Source organism: Paramormyrops kingsleyae, chromosome 15, assembly GCF_048594095.1.
Source record: "Paramormyrops kingsleyae isolate MSU_618 chromosome 15, PKINGS_0.4, whole genome shotgun sequence".
Taxonomy (NCBI): Eukaryota; Metazoa; Chordata; class Actinopteri; order Osteoglossiformes; family Mormyridae; genus Paramormyrops; species Paramormyrops kingsleyae.
In genome coordinates this window covers 4,322,026-4,342,528 of record NC_132811.1, presented here as the reverse complement: position 1 = coordinate 4,342,528, position 20,503 = coordinate 4,322,026, and the positions used below count along the sequence as shown (strand labels likewise).

The window sequence follows — 20,503 nt, the reverse complement described above, 5'->3', positions numbered from 1 at the left end:
GGGCGACATGGAGACTCACGCAGTCATGGGTTCACACGTGCAGGCGTGCATGTATGCCTCTGGAAACCTGCCAGTGACACCAAGGGGCAGCACAGACGGATGGCAAGGCCCCCCTGGTGCATAGACATGTCCGTCTGCCGTACTCTGCCCCCCCCCCCCTTCCCCCTTGATCTCCACCCACCTCGCCTCTCCCCCTCCTCCTCCGCCTCCCCCCCCCCCAGCTGCAGAGGCTGTCCTCAGACTTCCTCCTGGTAGCCATTATGCCCCTTGTGTCTGGGTGGTCCGCCCCCCCCCCCACCCCCCCGACCCTTAATAGTTTTGCTCTGTGGTGCCGCTTGCGTGCCCGGGGGGCGAAGGCCTTGCCGGTCAGCGTGCCGACGCACAGCCAGGCCCATAAAGTCCCGCTGCATCCCGCCTGTCACACAGGCCTCTCAGCACTTCCTCCCTGCCCCCCGCCACGCCGCCGGCACATGTGGTCAGTTTCTAATGGGACCCAGCTGGACCCCTCCGACCCCCCCCCCCACCCCCCCACAAACCCCTTCTTCTGCTCCTCTTCCCTCTTGGTTCCTCCAGATGCACCCCAGAAGAGCAGGAGATGATAAGAGAGCCTCTGCTCCAGGTGCAGATGATGATGTGCGGGAATCCCGGGACCCAGGGCTGCCTTTGGGGAGTGGGGGGGGGCTAGCTGAGCCGCATCTCCCAGCTCGGCCCGGCCTGGCCCACCCCCTCCCGCCACAGACGCTTGCTGATGTCCGAGCCCCACCTCGGAGTGGGTGGGGCCACTTTAGGATGCAGGCTTTGGTTTAATTGTGTGCAGATACATAAACAAACAAAGCGAGAACTTCATGTGATTAACTGAGAAGCACACAGATGTAGGAGCGTCACAGAACACAGATCATTCTTCACTTCACCGCTACCGATACCAAAATCGGTACTGATCCATAAGGGAATTCCTTTAAAGCTCACAGAAGATGCAGCTGGGATTCAAACCCAGGACCTCCTGTTCACAAGACAGGCGCTTTAATGCACTAAGCCACAGCACCCAATCGCATAAAGAAAAAAGCATGACCTCAGAGATACAGTCACATGCTTTTGTGTACAGACCCCCACTGCTGTTCCAATGCATTGGCATAACTGCAGCCTTGTCAGCTGCTTCATATACAGATGTGTCGCTCCTCTGTATGTCGAGGGGGGGGGATAGCAAACTCATTTAGAGATAAATGCCAAGCACATCGCCGATTGTGCCCTGATATGGGCAGACATTATGCGATTCAGAAACGGAGCTTCTTGGCCTGGAAGTTTCAAAGAAATGCACTCCAACAGTGAGAGGAACTGTGGGTACCTCTGTGTGGGCCGTGGTGGGGGCTTCCTCAGTAGGGGGGGGGGGGGGGGGAGCGCCCAGCGACCGGAGACAGAAACCACGGCACCCTGCTGGCACGTCGCCCCGGGGAGCCGGGCCCCCTCTGTTTACGGGCCGCAGACGCCCAGGCTAAACAGGAAGTGACAGGGTACCGTCCCGGCGGGCAGCGGGGTGGCCGTTGGGCGGCGGTAACAGTGCCGGGTTCCATCCCGTCCACAAGCTTTATTTGATCCTCGCAGATGGAAAAATAAACATTGGCCTGGAGGAGAGTCTCTCTCCTGCACATACGACCCCCAAATGCACGGCCGCAGCGGATGCGTTGGTGCAACAGAACTGCATAATGGTCCATAGACTTTCAGGCCCCCCGATCCATAAAAAAACCCAAGACACCTCTGGCAGTGATGTCAGTCCCGCGTTATGGCCGAGCATGCGTGTCTGCGTGTCTGCATCTGCGTTTGTGCGTCTGCGTGTCTGCATCTGCGTGTGTGCGTCTGCGTGTCTGCATCTGCGTATGTGCGTCTGCGTGTCTGCATCTGCGTATGTGCGTCTGCGTGTCTGCATCTGCGTGTGCCTGCTACCTGTGGGGTTGCTGGCTCTGTTCGCATGCTCCGATGGGAATGTAAACACCGGGAGCAGGCCAGCCAATCAGGGAGTGGCATGGAGGAAGGGGCCCGGACACTGTGGCGGTCCTTTGATGGGGGGTGGGGGGGCCTGCCTGGAGTTTGTCATCGTAGACTCCATCCCTCTATATTCTCACAAAACCTGCTCCAGACCCCACCACAGCAACAGGGACATCAGCAGCTGAATCACACGTGACACCCCCACATCAAAACATGAGAAATCTGCTCACAGATGTCAGGAACCGCCTCCTCTCTTCTGTTTTCTTATCGACCTTCATTGCACTGATTATGTCGATGGATGTTCCTGACTTGAACAACCAGTGCAACTCTGTCCAGATCCCTAATCTGCTGTGATTGACGGCTTAACTGCCTGCTGCTCCCGGTAACCTGATAAGCTTTTTTTATATATATATATCTCACTCTGTGCCAGATCAGTGGGACCTGATAATGCAGTTGATTACATTAATTGACTAATTATTTGCCTGTTAATGAAATGATCTCAGCTTTGAATCGGAGAGCTGCCCTTCCGAGTATAAAAACACCCCTGTGCCCCTTTCTGAGGCTTTGCCAGTTTCTCCAAACGCGCTCATCAACATTCACCCTGAATTCACCCTCCGTGTGCCACTTACAGCAGACGGCTATCAAGTGATGTCAGACTCAGACCGGCCGTTAATCAACGGCACCGAGCCCCATTTATTAAGCTGACAGGCTGTGTGACTTCCAGGCCGGGCTGGAGAAACACCACTGCGGACCTCAGGCTTTGAGTAATGCTGCCTCAAGCCCGGGGGTGGGGGGGGGGGGGGGGGGCTTGACCTGACTCAGCACCAGCTGTGGCGTGAGGCTTTGTACCACCTGCCGTGTCGACTTTCAGATTCAACTAACTTATCTGACATGGATATGGGACCGTCAGCAGTGAGACTGATTTGGTGATCCGGTGGATTTAGAGTTCAACTCTGACCTCCTGATCTAGCGATCCAGTAAGCAGAAAACTTTCATACACTGCAGATCACCCATCTGTCCATCATCCATCACCTCTTACACAGTTCATGGCTGACCCTACATGGCTGACCCTGCATGGCTGACCCTGCATGGCTGATCCTACATGGCTGATCCTGTGTAGCTGACCCTGCATGGCTGACCCTGCGTGGCTGATCCTGCATGGCTGACCCTACATGGCTGATCTTGCGTGGCTGATCCTACATGGCTGATCCTACATGGCTGACCCTGCATGGCTGATCCTACGTGGCTGACCCTTCGTGACTGATCCTACATGGCTGACCCTTCGTGGCGGACCTTGTGTGGCTGACCCTTCCTTCTCTATTGAACATGCTTTCTGTAAAATCGCCTGCAAAGTAAACAACACTCTTTATTATTAACTGATTAAGGCAGTAAGTCACATGGCGTCTCCTGAAAGCCAGCAGTAACCTGAGACCCTTCCTGTCAGAGCACACACAGTACTGAGAGTATGACAGTGCCCCCCCAGGTACCCTGCCCCCCCCGGCATGGTACAGTTACAGTTTTGGTGAATCAGCCCCAAGCAGCAGTCGTTTGATTATCACCCTTCCCTCCCATCTCCCCCCACCCCAGCTCCACGCTCCGATTCATCCTGAGAGCTGGTACTCCACAAGTGGGCTGCGCACCGGCGCCCCCTACGCCCCCTACGCTGGAGGTCTGCACCACACAGCCCGCTGTGCCTCACCCCGGAAGCCCCATTCAGCTGCACACCTAATGAACACTCCTGCCCTCACTCACCCCCACAATGGGGACCCTCCATGGGCATTGATCGCGCTCACAATGGGGAACATCGCTCCAATTAAACCCTGGGGACAATGGCGGCCGTGGCGTGTGTGTGTGTATGTGTCCATGTGTGTGTGTGTGTGTGTGTGAGTGTGTGTGTGAGGTGGGAGGTCATGGGGAGTAATGAACAGGTCCGGCCGGGGGCGGGGTGGGTGGGGGCGCCATCCTGGTGGAGGTCTGCTGAAATGCTTCAGATGTGCAGGCGTTGCGATAGGAAATCCCCCCCCCCCCCCACCAGAGCCCAGCCTGGTGGTCTGACTGAACAGAGCGTACTGGGAGTCTCTCCGTGGTGAGCACGGGAATGCCTGGTATCCCAGTAAGGTTACACAGGTGTGTCGCTGGGTCACATGTCAACTCCGAAAGCGTGACCTCATCAAGAAAAACAGTGCGTCATTTTTTAATGCAAAATACACACATGAAGGTGGTAGTGATTAGAGCAGCTGAACTCGCAGTATTGGATGCACTTTTAAATGCGAAACATATCTGTTCCACGGCACATAAGTGGGTTTCTCTGTGTGGGAAGTTCAATCCCACCATTTTTTTGTCAGATGATTATCGATACGCTCACATGACCATCTGCGTGCGCCTGGACCATGTGCCAAGTTTTTAATCCGGCAGAAATCTGGACAGCCCCCTCCCTGCTCGCCCCGCAGAAAAACACTTCTGAAACGCGAAGTGTTTCACGGGCCATATGAGAATGTGGGAAAGAAAAGAAAGCAGAGAGGAAAGAGAGAACGAGCGAGGTAGCGGATTAAAGAAAGAGGAAAAAAACAACAAGTAGGATGGGGTGAAGGGTAAACAGATTCGTCACATTTGGCAGCTCTGGAAATGCGAGCCGATGGCCTGAAAGGGAGCAAGCAGGAGGATTGTGTGAATGAAGACTTAAATATGTGTTCAAAGAAACCAAACAGCATATACATAAAGAACTGATATTGATACACAAAGAGGAGGGGACAGGCCTATGGAGACGTGACATTTCACAGGACGGGGGGGGGGGGGCGGAATTCATAATGAAGAGGGGCTGGGACAGCTTGGGGAGTCACGTCTGCGTCTGGCCTCCCGTCCTCCCCCAGGAATACCCATCACCCCTGTTGCCAAGGTGGCAGAGCGCCGGATGCTAAGGTATGCCTCTGTCTGTGTGCCCCCCCCTGCCCGCCCGTCCCAGGCGACGCCGGCTGGAGGCTTTTAGTCAATTCGCTAGTCTGTCAAAGTCGATGCGGCCTGGAAGCGGAGCAAACCTGTGGATCAATCCCATCAGCCCCTGGGAGCCGGGGCGGAATCCGGATAGCGACGCGCTTGCAAATCCCCTCGCTCCCGGCGTGACAGCTGACCGCTCAGGCCGGGGGCTTCTGCGGGGAGTGGAAGGCGGACGTGGGGGGCTCAGCGGAGAGGGGGGTTAGCTACGCGGCCGGCACAGGGATACGCTCCTCACAGTACTCCGATGGCTCCTCCCACGTTGAAAAGCATCGGCGTCGCATTCCGAGCCCGAAATGCGCCGGTTCTCCCCTGAGAGCGACTTCATTATGCACTGGCAGCTAAGAAAGCCTGAGTAATTTCCCCAGCAGCGAGAGCTATGCGACCTTGTGCCGGTGTGTGCATTCACACTGCCTAGAAGTGCCCTCCTGCTCCTATTGCTGCCTTTCTTTTGCTATAAATAGGCCTTGCTTTGTTTTGGAGGGCATCTGCCCTCAATTTACTCTCTGCGTGACCTTTCAACCCTGACCTGTCAACAAAGAGCCCTTCTCTTTATTAGCAACCTGCCATATTGTTTGCAATAATGGAGACACAAGTAGTCGCTGAAACAATGATGTTTCACACAGGCCCGCAGCTGGGGGCTCATCTGAGTGCATGCAGACATATGTGCATGTTCATGCGTATCTCTGCGTGCATGTATTTGCACATGGAATTGCGCCTGCATGTGTGTGCGAGAGGGAGTTAGATAGAGGGGCTCAGAGGGGTACTCCGTCCTCCGTCCCTGCTGGTCCCATCATCTTTTATCTGTCCCCCTGCCTCAGTGTCGCACTGTTGCCTGATTGCACACAGATTCCCCCAAACTCCCTCCTCCGCTTCCTCCAACTGACAGGTCCAAGGGCTGTAAGGGGGGCTGGGGGGGTCTGTGTGGGTGTATCGTTTTCTCCCTTTCTCTCTGCCCCTCCAGCACAGATATATGGGACTCCGGCCTACTCTAAATATTTGCTTTTCCCCTGTACTGTGGGAGATTGATAGCCTTTCACACTGGGGGGTGGGTTGGGGGGGTGGTGTGCACAGGTGGGGTTGGCTCAGGCAGGTAGGGATTCTATGTGGTGCCCAGCGTAGCCGCATGAAGACAAGGGATGTCAACAGTCTTCTGGGGTGGGAATGATGCAGCTTTTCCATTTACGTTCCACATCAGTCGCCTTAAAAATTCTTTGTTGAGTGTGAGATAGACAAGCAGGAAGCCAGTTTGTGTCCAGATTGCAGGCTCTATGTGTCCAGGTTCTATGGGTCCAGGGTCCATGTGTCCAGGTTCTGGGTGTCCACGTTTTGCATCTTCAGGCACCAGATGTTCAGGCTCTGCATGTCCAGGCTCTGTGTGTCCAGGCTCTGCATGTCCAGGCTTTGTGTGTCCAGGCTCCGCAATTCCAAACTCTGCATGTCCAGGCTCCACATGTCCAGGTTCTGTGTATCCAAACTCTGCATGTCCAGCCTCTGCATGTCCAGGTTCTGAGTGTCCAGGCTCCATTTCACAGTTCACACGGTTCTCACAGATTTTTAAAAAAGCGTCTCTCTCCTCACACAGACATTCCAGCTCGCCTCAAGTTAACTGCCCCATGTCAGGGGGTAATTACTGAGCCTCTGCCCCTGCCCTCCGGTCAACTGAGAAGCTGCCACATGTAGAACGCCCTCCCCCACATCACCTCACCTCCCCCCCCCACTCCCACTGTCTCCTGGCAGCTTCTGCACACATACAGCTTGTGACAGCGAAGGGAGTGGAGAGAGACATTAATATCATTAATAGGCCGGTTCTCAGGAAACCCAGAACATTCCTTCTCACATTAAACTATTAGCGGGCAGAGGCTCAGGCGGCTGGGACTGAGAGACCCGAGAGAGTTGGGGGAGAAGCTGGGGGACAGAAGGAGAAGCCCAGAGAAGGAAAACAAATGTGTTTTTTTTTTTCGGGGGGGGGGGGGGGGGGTTGTATATCCCAGGGCTCGCAGCGGCTGGAATGTCCTGCGCTGGCGTTTCACAGGTCTGCGTGTTTGCTGTGATTTATGCGAGCCGGGCCTCCCCCCACCTCCCAGCCCACGTGCCCCCCCGGACAGGAAAGCAGCTTAAGCCCGCAGAGGCAGAGGTCTGGGAGGATGTCCCCCCCCCCTTCGCACCTGTCGCATCCATGGAGGGGAGCCTGTCTCACGGCACCACCGAGTGTTAGCAAGCCGCTATGCTAACAGGCCCCTGGGTGACCCCCACCCCCCAGGCATGAGTGTGGGGCTCTTCTCAAAGATGCCGCCTCTGCAGTGACACACCTACAGCTGAAACAGCGTGCTCTTGTCGTTTCACGCTATCTCCATGATGTACTCGACCCTCCCCCCCATGCCCGCCTGCCATGCTAAAGTGACGTTAAATCCCTAATGTGTCATGTGACTGCGCCATGGGGGGGGGGGGGGTTGGGGGTTCGTGGCAGCGGGAAACAGTGAGAAACAGCACACCTCCCAAAAACAGGCTGTGAGGAGGAAAGAGCAAGTGTGCCCTGTGTCACCAGCCGGGGGGGGGGGGGGGGCGGCAGTGAGGGAGAGATGGGGGGGCATTCAACGTCTGCCAGGAAGCTGTGGGTAGCTGTCGACAGCTCGCCCTTTCGGGAGCGTGACACAAACACACCATTTATCTTGGTGCTAAAAGCCAACTTTCCTCTCAGTCATATAGAGACATAAACACTGGTTTCAGACACAGACACACACACAAGCACTAAATCACTTTCAAAACTTCACATCTCTTCCTCCCTTCCTTCCTCCCTTGCTTGCTTCCATCCTTCCTTCATTCCTTCCTCCCTTCCTTCCAACCATCCTTCCATCTGTCCCCCTCCTTCCCTCCTTCCTTCCTCCCTGCCTTCCTTCCTTTCCCCTCCCTTGCTCACTCCCTCCTCAGTTAATTCCTTCTTTCCTTCCTTCCTTCCTCCTACTCTCCCTCTTTCCCTCACTCCCTGGTTCCTACCTTCTTACCTTCCTTCTTTCCTTCCTCTCTACCTTCCTGCCTTCTTTCATTCCTTCCTTCCTTTCTTCCTCTCTACCTTCCTTTCTTCATTCTTTCCTTCCTCTACACCTTCCTTCCTTCCTATCAGGTCAAAATGGCTGAGAGTTTTGCAGACGATCCCATGTGCAGGTTTATCTCCCTGGTCCACGCCCCCACGCTGTCATTGTGTTTGACACGGCTGTGTAAGGCCACTGGTCATTATGCACCATGATGCACACGCGTGCTGTTCGCACACACAAACACACACAGGACACACAGGGGACACGCGGAGGAAGCACAGAAGATTAGAGTGCCGTGTCACACTTACGGCGATCAAAAACAACTGTGAAAAACAGCGGCATGACAGAGTGACACAGACCAACTGTTTTTGATAAATATTTATGAAGAGCTCATCTGTTCATCAGGGACCCTGCACCCCGCCCCCCCCCCCCCACTCCCGCCCCCTTTGCCACACACACCCCCCCCCCACCCCACACGGACCCATTCTCCTCTCTTATTCTCAACTACTATGAGCAGGATCTAATTGGGGGCAATCATTCAGATAAAAGCCCCCCGAATCACGACCATGCTCTCTGTGCTCCTGCCTCAACTCTGCCCCCCCACACCCCCCCACCCCAGCACCCCCTCGCCTCTCATGCTTTCCCCAGCCCTCCCATTAAAATGCCGTGCTGCTACTTCACCGGCCACTGAGAGATGCCCCCACCCCTTTGTGTGTGTGTGTGTGTGATAGGGAGAAAGGGAGAGGGGAAGAAATCGAGACAGGGAACTAGCAGAGTGCCAACGGACACAGCCAATAGGATCCAGACAGTAGGACTCAGCTTATTGGACTCAGCCAATAGGAGCTGGCCGGTAAGACCCAGACTGCAGGACCCAGACTGTAAGAGAGTGAATTGGAGCTAGCCAATAAGATCCAGTCCATGTGACCAAGCCTAAATGACCCAGCCAATAGGATTCAGACGGTAGAATTCAATTCAATTCAATTTTATTTGTATAGTGCATTTTCATAACTTTGCATTGTGTCAATGTGCTTCACATAATCCCTGCCCAAAGCCCCCAGTGAGCAAACCAGAGGCGACAGTGGCAAGGAAAAACTACCCCATAGCAAGAAACCTTGGGAGGAACCAGACCCAAAGGGGGAGCCCATCCTCCAGGGGGCGGCTGAGGAAGTCCGATGAACAAAATCCTAAGAACCAACCAGTAAGACCCAGCCAACAGGATATATCCCATATGACCTAACCCATAGGTTCCAGCCAATAGGAAGCAGCTCATTGACCTGTAGGACTCAGACTCTAGGACGTAACCAATAGCACCCAGTTTGTAGGGCTCAGCCTATGGGAACCAGCTAATAGTATCCAGCCTGGAGGACCCATAGTGAAGAGGCGTGCACAAGTCCGCCGGCAATGATGAAACACGCCGTGTGATTGCAGGGCTCTTTAGCTGAAGAGCAGCAGCCGCCCCCCCGGCTCCCCACCTCCACCCCACTCAGTATTTCCCCGGGGGGGGGAAGCGGTGCCATGTCAGTGCCGTGTGGCAGGTGGAGCAACTCCTCATGGGGGGGGCGGCAGGGTGGGGCACCTTGTCGAGTGACTCACCCCACTTGGCTCCCTTGCCGGATCTCCCCTCACTTCACCAGGCATCCTGCTTCACCATCTCTTCACTTTGCCTCTTCGCTGATCCCCCGCCATCCGCTGCTGCCTTTAAGTGCTGCTGTTTTTCCATCCTGACTCTCCTGCTCTCTATCAGGTCCTCTTCCAGAGCAGCCCCAGAAACGAGTAACCCCCCCCCGTCGGGATGGGTGGCTCATCTCCTGCTCTTCCCGTCAGGCCCTGAGAGTGGCGCTGTTTTCAGCCGCCGCACACGGATGGGCCGCCTTCCATGCGGGGCACGCCTCTCGTTCGGGTTCTGAACCGGCATAGGTGGGACTGCTTCTCGGCCTGGGCTCCACTGGTCAGAGTTCTGGGCCGGGCCTTGGCGCTAGAACCCCAAGAGTGAGGTGCTTAACCTGAATTTGCTTCTGTAAACATCCAGATTTATTAAAATGGGTGAAATTATACGTAGGGCGCTTAGAGTGAAACCGCAGGCTGAGAAAATAAACTGGAGCGAGAGTTAAACGCGGGAATGAGAGGAGAGGAGACCTGCCGAGGTCGTAGCTACCCTGTTTACCCAGGTGGAACCAGCCTCCAGACTCACGGACAATCTTCCAGTACCGGGGTTAAATTTAGCTTCATTAAACCCCTCCCCCGTCCCCCCGAGTCGGCTCTGTTAGGCTATCATGAGCTGTGGCTTGTTACACACATCAGTGCAGTCCCTCACGGCCGCGCGCGCGCGCGCGCGTGTGTGTGTGTGTGTGTGAGTTTCAGGACGTCAAAATGGACGCGTGACCTGGTATCAATTATAAGCGGCAGGGTGTTGCCACGCTCGCGGGTTTGGCCGGCTCTGCTCTCGAGCATTTCCACCGTCAGAGAAAACATTAACATTAGCCAGCTCTCCACCGGCGACCCCCCCCTCCCCCCACCCCTCCACAGGCAGATCCGGCTTTTGCTTTGACACCAAATCACAGCGAAAACATTGTCGTCACGCGGAGATAATAACAATGAAACGGCTGGAAATCGCGGTGATTGTTAGCTCTGGACCCCGGGATCAGGAGAGGCCTAATGTAATTGTTAAAGCCCTCGTCTCGCTTGATACAGGCTCTTCAGAAACCATGTGATTTAGCTAAAAGCCATCTCCAGGGCAAGTAATTAGAGACACCATTTTGGTGGCATTAGCTGGATCGACTGCCACTGTTGTTCTGTGTTGTGTGTGTGTGTGTGTGTGTGCGTGTGTGTGTGTGTGTTGTTTTTTTCGCTCAGCCGTTTTGACACTAAGCTGCAGGCTGTTACTGAAGCTATTATCGAACAGGGACCGGCCCGCCGCCTTCTCCCAAATGGTCACATGACCTTGGAGGGTCACATGGTGGACTGGCCGGGACCAATGAGGTCCATGGTGGTCCAGGTCCCGTCCCTTCTTTCTGGGAAGCGAGGGGGGGTTGCTTGGGCCCTGAAAGGGAGCTCATTCCATTTTTACGGCCTCTGATGTGACTCGGCATGGGAGCACCGGGGGGGGACTACTGGCGGCCAGGGAGGGGGCGAGCAGAGAGGAACCCTAACTGGGGCTAAAGAAAACAGCGGCTTCAGAACCCAGGCTGCCACAGGAGCCAGCGCCCAAATGCTGGCCAGACCCGTAGGGACCTCGCCATCGCCCCCTGTCTGCTGCAGATAGAATGACATGCCTCACTGCTGTCGCTGTATCCTTTGATGGTTAATACTGGGCCACCTGCAAAAAAACAGTAGTGGGGGGGGGTGGGGTGGTTAACGGCAGCTCCATTAATCATTTATTGATCATTTTATTATTTATAAAGCTTTGTTTTCCTATCAATTTTGAGCATTTGACGGTTGTATTGGCCGTGAGTCACATAGGGGAGGGGGAATATTTAGTGGATGTGAAATTTCTTTAAAAAGGCAGCTACGAGGGGGGGCTGGTGGGCCTGGACAGAGGTGTAGTGTAACGGTGTGGCCCCCACCCTCTCTCCCTTTATGGGTTATCCGACCCCCCGACAGTTTGTTTTAAATTTGACCATGCAGATGTTTCTCTGGGTGACTGACTTTTATAGTTTAGAAAAGATTAAATCAGTTTTCCCTCAGATTGTGTTACTGTATTTTTTTTTTTAAAACGACTCAGGAGGAAAGAAAAAGGGGAGAGAGCCAGCGTGTGTGGGGGGGTGAACAAGGGGCGGAAGATGAAAAAGGGGGTAGTGGTGGTCTGGGGGAGGTGGGAGCCCAGGGGTGATGTCGGGGACCCTTAAAATGGGGGGTTTCTGGGAAGCCGGGTGTGAGCTGGTATGGCAGGCACATGGCGGGGGGGCTCGCAGCATTCGAATGAGATTGTTTCTAATTTCAAAGGACAACAAAAGTGTCAAATTTAAGGATATTAGTTTTTGATAGGCAGCTGGGGTAAAGTACACAAGAGCGAGAGGGGCATGCTGCTTCTATTACTGCGTCAAACTTCCACCTCGATTTTCCAGAGTGTAACACCAAGAGCCCTGCTTCCCACCCTTTCTGCATTCTCCATTTAACCCCCCCCCCCTCAAATTTTAAAGAAGTGGGGGCTGACAGAGGTGGGGTCAGAGTAGAAAATCAGGGATGCCGTTTGTTTACTGGGCCATTTCAGGCTGTGTAGGCATGCTGAAAGGCTTCACCGTCCCTTTAGGGTTAGGGTTAGGGTTAGGGTCAGAGAGCACTGACAGCCACGGACCCACTGGGTGACACCCCCTTGTTGGGACGGGGAGGGAGGGTAAATTAAGAGCAAAAGAGAGGAGAATCCACTTTAACGAAAGAAGGGGATGAACAATGAGATGTCACCTTAAGGTGAGGAGATCAGGACATAAACATGTTTAATATTTAAAGAGACAGAGTTGGGTGGGCGGGGCTTGTGGGGACGTAAAAAAAAAAGTGATGGGTAATAGGACAGGAAGGAAGACAGAGGGCAAATGAAAGGACAGCGCATCTTCAGGGTGAAAGCCAGGCCTCAGAAAGGCGAAGTGCCCTCTGCAGGTGTCACGTCGCATTAGTGGGGTCATTCATCCGCCGTGCCTCACGTTTCCTGGTGAAAATACGCAGGACAGCGGCAGTTAGAATAACCGAAAGGGTCCAATCCGGGAATGCAGCCTTGGGCCGGGCCGGGCCAGATCACATGGCTGAGCTTTACATGTGCGGAGTGCCTCTGAGGGCCCGTTTAATCGGAGCAGTGAAGTGCAGATCTTTTGCAGATTTCATCTGTCACTTCAAAAGGGCCCCTCCAGTTGGCCGTCAGCGAGGCCCGTCTCGCCGGGCTAATGTGTCCGAGCTGCACGTCCTTCTTCTTCACTTGTCCTTCCTCTTCACCCCGGATCCGGGTCTCTGTGGCGGCCCCCCCGGAAAGCCCCCTCTCCTCCTCTTGTCCTGATGAAAGACTGCTTGCTGCACATGTGCTGAAGAATGGCAGATTTTTATTATTACTCTATTATTTGTGCAGAGGAGGCTGTCTGGAGCTGTCAGTGGTCTCCCTCCCAGTCGTCCTACCCCATGCCTGGGCAGGGCAGAGGTGTGAGGCGGACACAGCGGTGCGTGTCGGTACCAATCATGCAACTCCATATGTCCACATCTACATTACCTCTGAAGGGCTCACAGCCATGCTTGGAAGCAGCTCTGCACATGTGATCCATCCTGAATCTCTGGATCGCGCTGAGGAACCTGCTCCATCGCAGACTCACATACTCATGGTTAGTAGAAGCCGTACTTGCCTTACACCTTCAGGCTTTGGGGTTTGAGTCGCTCACACCCGCTGTGCGCGGGGAGAATTTGCACATTCTGTGAGGTTCCTCTTGGTGCCGATTCCCAATGGCATCTCTGTTTTGCCTGTGGAGGTGATGGTATCTGGTGTTGGACTGGCATCCCATCCAGCCCCTGTGACCCAGTCAAGCAGAAGCCGCTGGATTTATAGGTGCTGATTTATCGGGGACCCACAAACGGTCCATGTTTTTGCTCCCTCCCGGAACTAAAACGTGGGCCAATGTGGATCCCTGAGGACCGGTTGGGAAACGCTGATCGTTTTTTTGTAAACGGGGTGCTCAGGGGTACTCAGGGGTGCTCAGGGGTGTGCCGCATGTTGGAGTGACCTCAGCTGTGTTTCTCACACTTTCATGCTTCCGCATCCCGATCAGCCCCCTTCCACATGACAAACGTGTCCCAAAATTCAGAAATGAAGAGTGACAGTCACACTATTATAACAGCCCCAATCATTCTATGAATAATAAGCAGAATAACGAAAAGCAAGATAATAATACAAAATAATAATACTAATATATTTTATTACTGTGATTATTATGACTTTTATATATATATATATATATATTATGATGAAGGTGATGTGAATGACGATGATGATGATGATGGCATTGATGATGGTGTTGATGACGATGATGATGACGACGATGATGGTGTTGATGATTATGACGATGATGATGGTGTTGATGATGATGATGATGATGATGGCAGGCATGGGGCATGTTAGATCCGTCCCTGTGCGGCACGTGCATCTTGGCTGTGTGTCCCTGCTGGATCGGTGCCGGCTGAGATGCAGTTGTAAATGCTATTGTTTCCAGTCAGATGAAAGTGCACTCTGCCCTTGAAGTCGCAGAGTGGCCTCCATTTCCCCCACGTCGCCCTGCAGATACCGCAGCTGCTGCGCGCCTCGGGGCACAGCGGGAAACAAAAAGCTGATCATTACGGGCCTCTCCGCCTGCCTGGCTCCTCCGCCGGCAGGGCCGTGGCTATCAGCGCCGGCCCCGTGTGATCTTGCTGCCTCTGTGTGAAATGGCTGGAGATGGGCTGTCAGCCGCATGAGGCACACACACTTGCTCACACTCAATCACGCACAGAACATCCTTCCGTTCCCTGGCCGCTCTCCGCACCTTTGCGAGTCAGGGCTTCGTTCCGGTCTGCTTCTGATTCAGTTAAGCTCTTCTTGTTTTCTCCGAATCTGACCGTAAAAAAAAAAAAAACATTCCCTTCACTTCCACTAGGGAACGCTACCCTCACAGAAAAGCACTTAATGGCCGTGTCCCTCAAATGAAGTGTCATTCACAGAGCAGACCGACGTCCCGACGGCCATTATCCATCTTCGGCAAACATTTTCACTGGTGTATCTCGTCTGGCCACGTGCTTCGGAAACGTGCTTTTCCATCGCGAGTCAACTGATAGCTCCTGAAAGGGGGAGAAAACAGCAAGAGACAGAAGGAAGAGGAGGAAGAAAAGGAAGAGGGCAGCGGGATAGTGCACCGGGCTCAAGTGCCGACCTTCAGCGCGATCTATGGAAATGTATGTATGAAGTAATTGCAGAGAGGAGTTTGACTATTAAAAGGCCTCAAGGACGTGTTTCATCAGAGGCCAAAGACACAGTGTCAGTAATCACCATCAGCGCCAACTCCCATGATGGGGAGGGAATTAATTTGCCAGGGAGGAAAACAAATTAAGCGGCTACTCAGGATCGCTCCATCACACAATGTCGTATATAAATGTTTTATCTTGGGCGAGGCAGGTTAGCAAAGGTTTAGTGCATCTCCATTTTCACAAGGGCCCGCACTCCAGGGGATGTCCTGTGGGGGGGTCGCTCTCTGCTCTCCACCGGAGTGCCGGAGTCTGACATACCCCCTGTCACCTTCCCTATCCTCCTCCGTCGATCTGCCTTTTTAATCTGTCATTTCATTGTGGCCACACTGAGCGGACGGGGTTCCTCCCTCCCTGGCTAACACAGACCCATCCCACGTAGATCTCCAGTGGCTCCAGTTCCGTTGGCCACAGGATTCTCCAGAGGCCCCCCCTACCCCTCCGCCACCCCCTGTGGAGCCAGGCCTGGATTTCAGTCTGGTTCAGGACCGTAAGCTTCACGGCGGGACTGTGTGTGTATTATGGGACACTGTTATTCTGGGGGAACTGCAGTCCAGATCTGTGAAGTGAGCGGACACTGATTCATGGAATGAAACCTACAACTTCATAAATCTCCATTTACTGGGGGAATCTCATTGTTAGACAGGCAGAATCTTAATGTGGTCTTTTAACCACAGGTATTCAACGCTGGCTTTGAAACAAGCTGCTCGATTTATATTAAAACCCAACACCCGTGTGATCCAGCGGCCAGCCGCAATGGCCAGTGCTGAGTTAATTTAATAATCCATGAACATATGGATTAAAATATAAAGCATGAGAAGAGGTGACAAAGGATAGTTTGTGGTAATACAGACGGCATTCAACCAAGAACCAACTGCTTAATGAATACCGTCATCAATCACGTGATAATTATGAAGCGTATGATAAACATGCATATTGATAACAAGTCCTTAATCCTGTGTGTGAAACATAAATGAATGCGGCCCAGTCTTTCCAACGATGCCATTTTGTCTCTCTTTCCGCAGACTTTAAGAGGACCTCTGTGGCTGAGCAATAAAACGGCCCGGGCCTAATATAATATTATGTGAAATACAATAATGAACCGTAAGGTAATATGCCTCAACTATAAACTTTATGACTGAAATGGACTTTAAAAGATATAAAGGTTTCATGGTTCTGTATGCTTAGGTGGGAAGTCAGAATCTGTAACAGCAGGTGTGTCATCAGCCAATCACACGTTTTATTTCAAAGGAAGGTATGCAGCTATTGAATAAATTATGTTGCTCTTTAGAACCTAAATCCAAAGCTGTATACTGAATCTACATCTATATATTGAAATTCTTTCTGTTTTATTAGTTCACTATCATTAGTCATTAATGTATAATAATAATAATAATAATAATAATAATAATAATATGTCATTATTATTAGTGTATGTGTGGCACTGTTTCTTGTGCGTTTGAATCTTGTCTCCACCACGTGCAGTTAAGTCGGAAGGAGTTTCACATTGGGGGCGGCAAGGGGGGGGAGAGGGTTGGGGTGGGCAGGTCAGGTCAGGTTGGGAAGCATGCGCTGATGCAGCGCGTTGCCGCACCCACCACACAGCGAAACTCTTCGGGATCCCCCAGGCAGATACACGATTACACTGTCCAGTCCCACCCACCGGAAGTGGCCATCCATCTGCCGCAGCCAAGTGTTACGTGGCCGTCCGCCTTGGCCCGTTGCTGAGGACCCTGTCAGCCGGATCACCCTCAGGGAAACGCGCCACATGGCCGTAGTGCCGTAACTGACGTTCCCTCACAATGCAGGTAAGGTGCCTCATTAGGGACTCCTCTACCTCATTCGACACGAAGTCAAACCAGCGGTAGGGCGAAGTATATCGTCACCCCGCAATGAGGGCACGTGCAATAATCACATCGTGAAAGGATGCGATTCAAGAAAGATTCTAAAATAATTTTTATATAATAATGATTTCATCATTTTAAATGAGACTAACATTGCTTAGGGTACAGTTCCACAAAAAAACATAGGAAATTACTAATCCATATGATAAAATGACTGTGATATAAGACTGCAATCTTCGTTTCGTCCTCACGCACTGCAAGCGCGTTGAATTTGCTTCAGAAACGCGCACACTCAAAAAAGATAAAGAACGCGCTTTTGGGGGGGGGAGGGGGTCTATATCGGTATATTGAGGGGGACGCATCTCCCCGCACCCCTATTTCCGACGTCCTCGGCTGTATCTAAGTGTATATGCTCCCGTGATGGACTGGCATCCCGTCCAGGGTGTCCCCCTGCCTGTGCCCCGTGATGGACAGGCAACCTGTCCCAGGATGTACCCCTACCCCTGCTTTGTGGCCTGAGCTGCCTGGAATCGGACGCGAACTGGAAGACGTCGGTAATCAATAATAATAACAAAATAAAATAAGACTCTCTCTAATAGTTTTAAACGTTAAGTCCATGCCGCTCAGTGAACTGCATTGCCAGTCTTAGGACTGAAAGCTTCAGTCACGCATCGTTAGTATGTTATTTAAACGTGGTACCTTTGATGATGCTGTTTTGATTAGCAGACTGTAAACTAGCCTAATTGCCAGTGAGTTAATGACAGCGTTTCGCGCGTATATGCGCTACATGGATCGAAAAACCTCAAACACGCCCCCCCCCCCCCCCCCCCCCCCGCCCCTTTAGCTGCGGGTAACGAGGCTCGTGCTCTAATGAGGGGGATTTAATGGATTTATAGCAGCTTAGGATTTTGGGCTCTTTCTGAGCACCAAGAGACGCCTAACTGGCGTTAACCCGACCGTCCGCAGAGCGCGCGCACACCCACACACACGGCGGATCGCACCTCCGGCCACGCACCGGCATGCAGGGCGGTAAATGATGCATTACCACCAAACTCTTGTTAAAACATGGAGAATGCTATTAAACAATTACAGCGCCGACAGCAACAACAACGAGAGAACAACAAAAGCAGTCGTGCTGCTTAAACGATCAGTTAGCGACAATGTATAAAACTTGCATACGATTGCGCGCGCACGTTTTCTGCGGGCCTCCGCTCCTAAAGTATATTTTAGCCGGACGGCTTGTATTCAACACTGAAAACAAAGCAACAATAATTATGCAGTATTTGTGTCCCTGTGCTCATAGCTGTGGTGGCAGTATTGCTAATACGGATTATTATTGTTCAATTAACGAATGTCGACCGATCTGAAATTAGATTTAACTATAGTTAAGTTTTGACCTGCTTAAAATGAGATAATTGACGTTAGATTTTATGTGGAAATGGCGCGTGCTTGTGGTGAAATGCACTATGTATTTTGTATTTTTATCGATCCCATCTTGCCACGCAAAAACGCCAAGCTCTTCACTTTGAAATTCGTTTTAACACAAGTAGGCTATGTATAATCTACAAAGATGTCTGTAGTAGAGATTGTGCTCGTGTGTTTTAATCTAAATACACATATCTTGATTTCGATCAAAACTCGACACGTATGTGATAACAGCACATAGATTATCTTCAGTTTGTCCGATTCCCAGAGTAAAATAGATATCAGGCTATCAGACACACAATAACTTAAATGTACTTTGATATTTACGCATACTGAATGATTGTTATTATTATTATTTACTATAGTTCTTCGCTCGTTCCGTTTTAAACAAGAGCGCTGTTCTTATTAGAATTAACGACATTTTAATTGAAGTCGGCACTAACACAGTCAACCAGTTCCCTGGCTGCTCGATCAATAGTAATTTGTTGATTACATGTGTCCATTGATCAAATGTCTCCTGGGGTCGGTCGGAGGTCAACCGCCGCCCCCAACACCTCCTTTCCTCTCAATTAGGTGCTAATCCGGGAAGTGCTGACCTGCTCTCGCAGGCCCAGCGAATAGCTGCATGGCCACTTCCTAGTAATTTAATACATTCAGCGTTTCCTAACCGTAACATGACGGTATCGACAACAGCTGCTGCAGCAACAATCACACCATTAATAATTATTATTAGCAACATCATAACGGCATCAAAAAGTTAATAGAATAACAGTACTGTATATTTATTGTTTTTCTTAGGATTTTTCACTGTTAGTATTATTATAACTATTGTTATTTATGTATTCTTCCGTAACACGAAATGGGCAGCCTATACCGTAAGAACTAGACCTACCAAACTTGGTGGGAAGATGTCAATTCTTACCCGCTACTCAGACCATTCCACCCAAATCAGACAGTCAATGGGGGGCGCTACAGCACAGTGTTTTGTTTTTTTTAGATGATATATCCTGACGCTAGTCCTGGACTCGAAATTCCTAATTTTTCCCCAGATACAGTGGGCCATACCATACCAAATAACACTATTAAGCTCCGCCCCAAAATTACTTTTGGCTGATTTGCATAATTTCCAAAACCCATTTTTGCAAGTTACTCCGAAGTTTTCCTACCAATACAGACAAATCTGGCGTCAGACCAATCAGACCCCTGAGCTGACCTTAGTCTGCCACCTGGCCACTAGCCACACCCAAACTCAACCTTAATCACGCCAGCATTAATCAAACGGCTAGAACTCGGCCATGCCTTGGCCGGTCTTCACCAAATTTGGAATCCTACATCCCAGGGCCATTACGGGGACGCAGTAATAGACTGGCTGCATTTTATCAATAGGGGGCACTACAGCTAACAGGTGTATATCTCTTGACCTCCTTGTCCAATCCAGATGTAATTTAGCAGATACTCTTACTTCCTCTTCTCATCTACTTCTGTCCATTGTACTTATTTGATGCGATTCTACTGTAATGTCAACCTGTCAGGTGTCACTCCTGTCACAGCAGGTGTCACTCCTGTCAGAGCAGGTATCACTCCTGTCACAGCAGTGTTTACTGCTGTCTAACTATGCAATACTTTAGCCACCAAGAAGCCTCACTACTTCATTTTCCAAAACTACACATACAGTGTCATTATGCCGAAGTTCTGACCATAGGACCCGTGACTCACTGTTTACACTTATCTTTATAGTTTATGATTATAATTCATATCCATATTCATGCTTGTAAAATTATAAAAAATGTCCTTGCAATTCTACGAAATCAATATGGAAGTATTTACTGCTAGGTGGAAAATCTGTTGACAGCTGTTCAACTGTAAATTCATTCACTAGGAATGTTTAAAAATGAGGTTAAATCCTCAGTGTTCCTCTGGCTGCCTTGTGTGGGATTTGCAGTTTGTAGAAGAGAAGATGGTGACAGTTCCTGAAGCCCATTGAGTTTATTACAATCGCATTTTGGCAGGTGGTGTGGATAAACTTTGCAACACAACTAGATTTATTAGTAGGACAGCAGAATTTGTTTTCTTCGAATACAGTGTAACATTTTCCTTTTAGCTTTTGATCCAAAATGGTCGGTAAGCAGTGTAATGACCCTCCTTCAACCTGCCCCCGTAATAGTTTGTTTTGGCAGATTCTAGGAATTTGCTGAATTCCAAGGAGTGAAGGGGGGGGGGGGGTTACAGCCTGCAAAAACCTCAATTAAATAAAAAATAACA

The 20,503-nt window shown here is 51.4% G+C and overlaps 1 non-coding gene across 1 annotated transcript; it reads right to left on the bottom strand.

The window, feature by feature from the left end:
- Positions 1 to 969: 969 nt before the first annotated feature.
- Positions 970 to 1,043, bottom strand: trnat-ugu (transfer RNA threonine (anticodon UGU)). The gene has a single exon. It is a non-coding gene; the product is annotated as a tRNA-Thr (tRNA).
- Between the last annotated feature and the right edge of the window lie 19,460 nt (positions 1,044 to 20,503).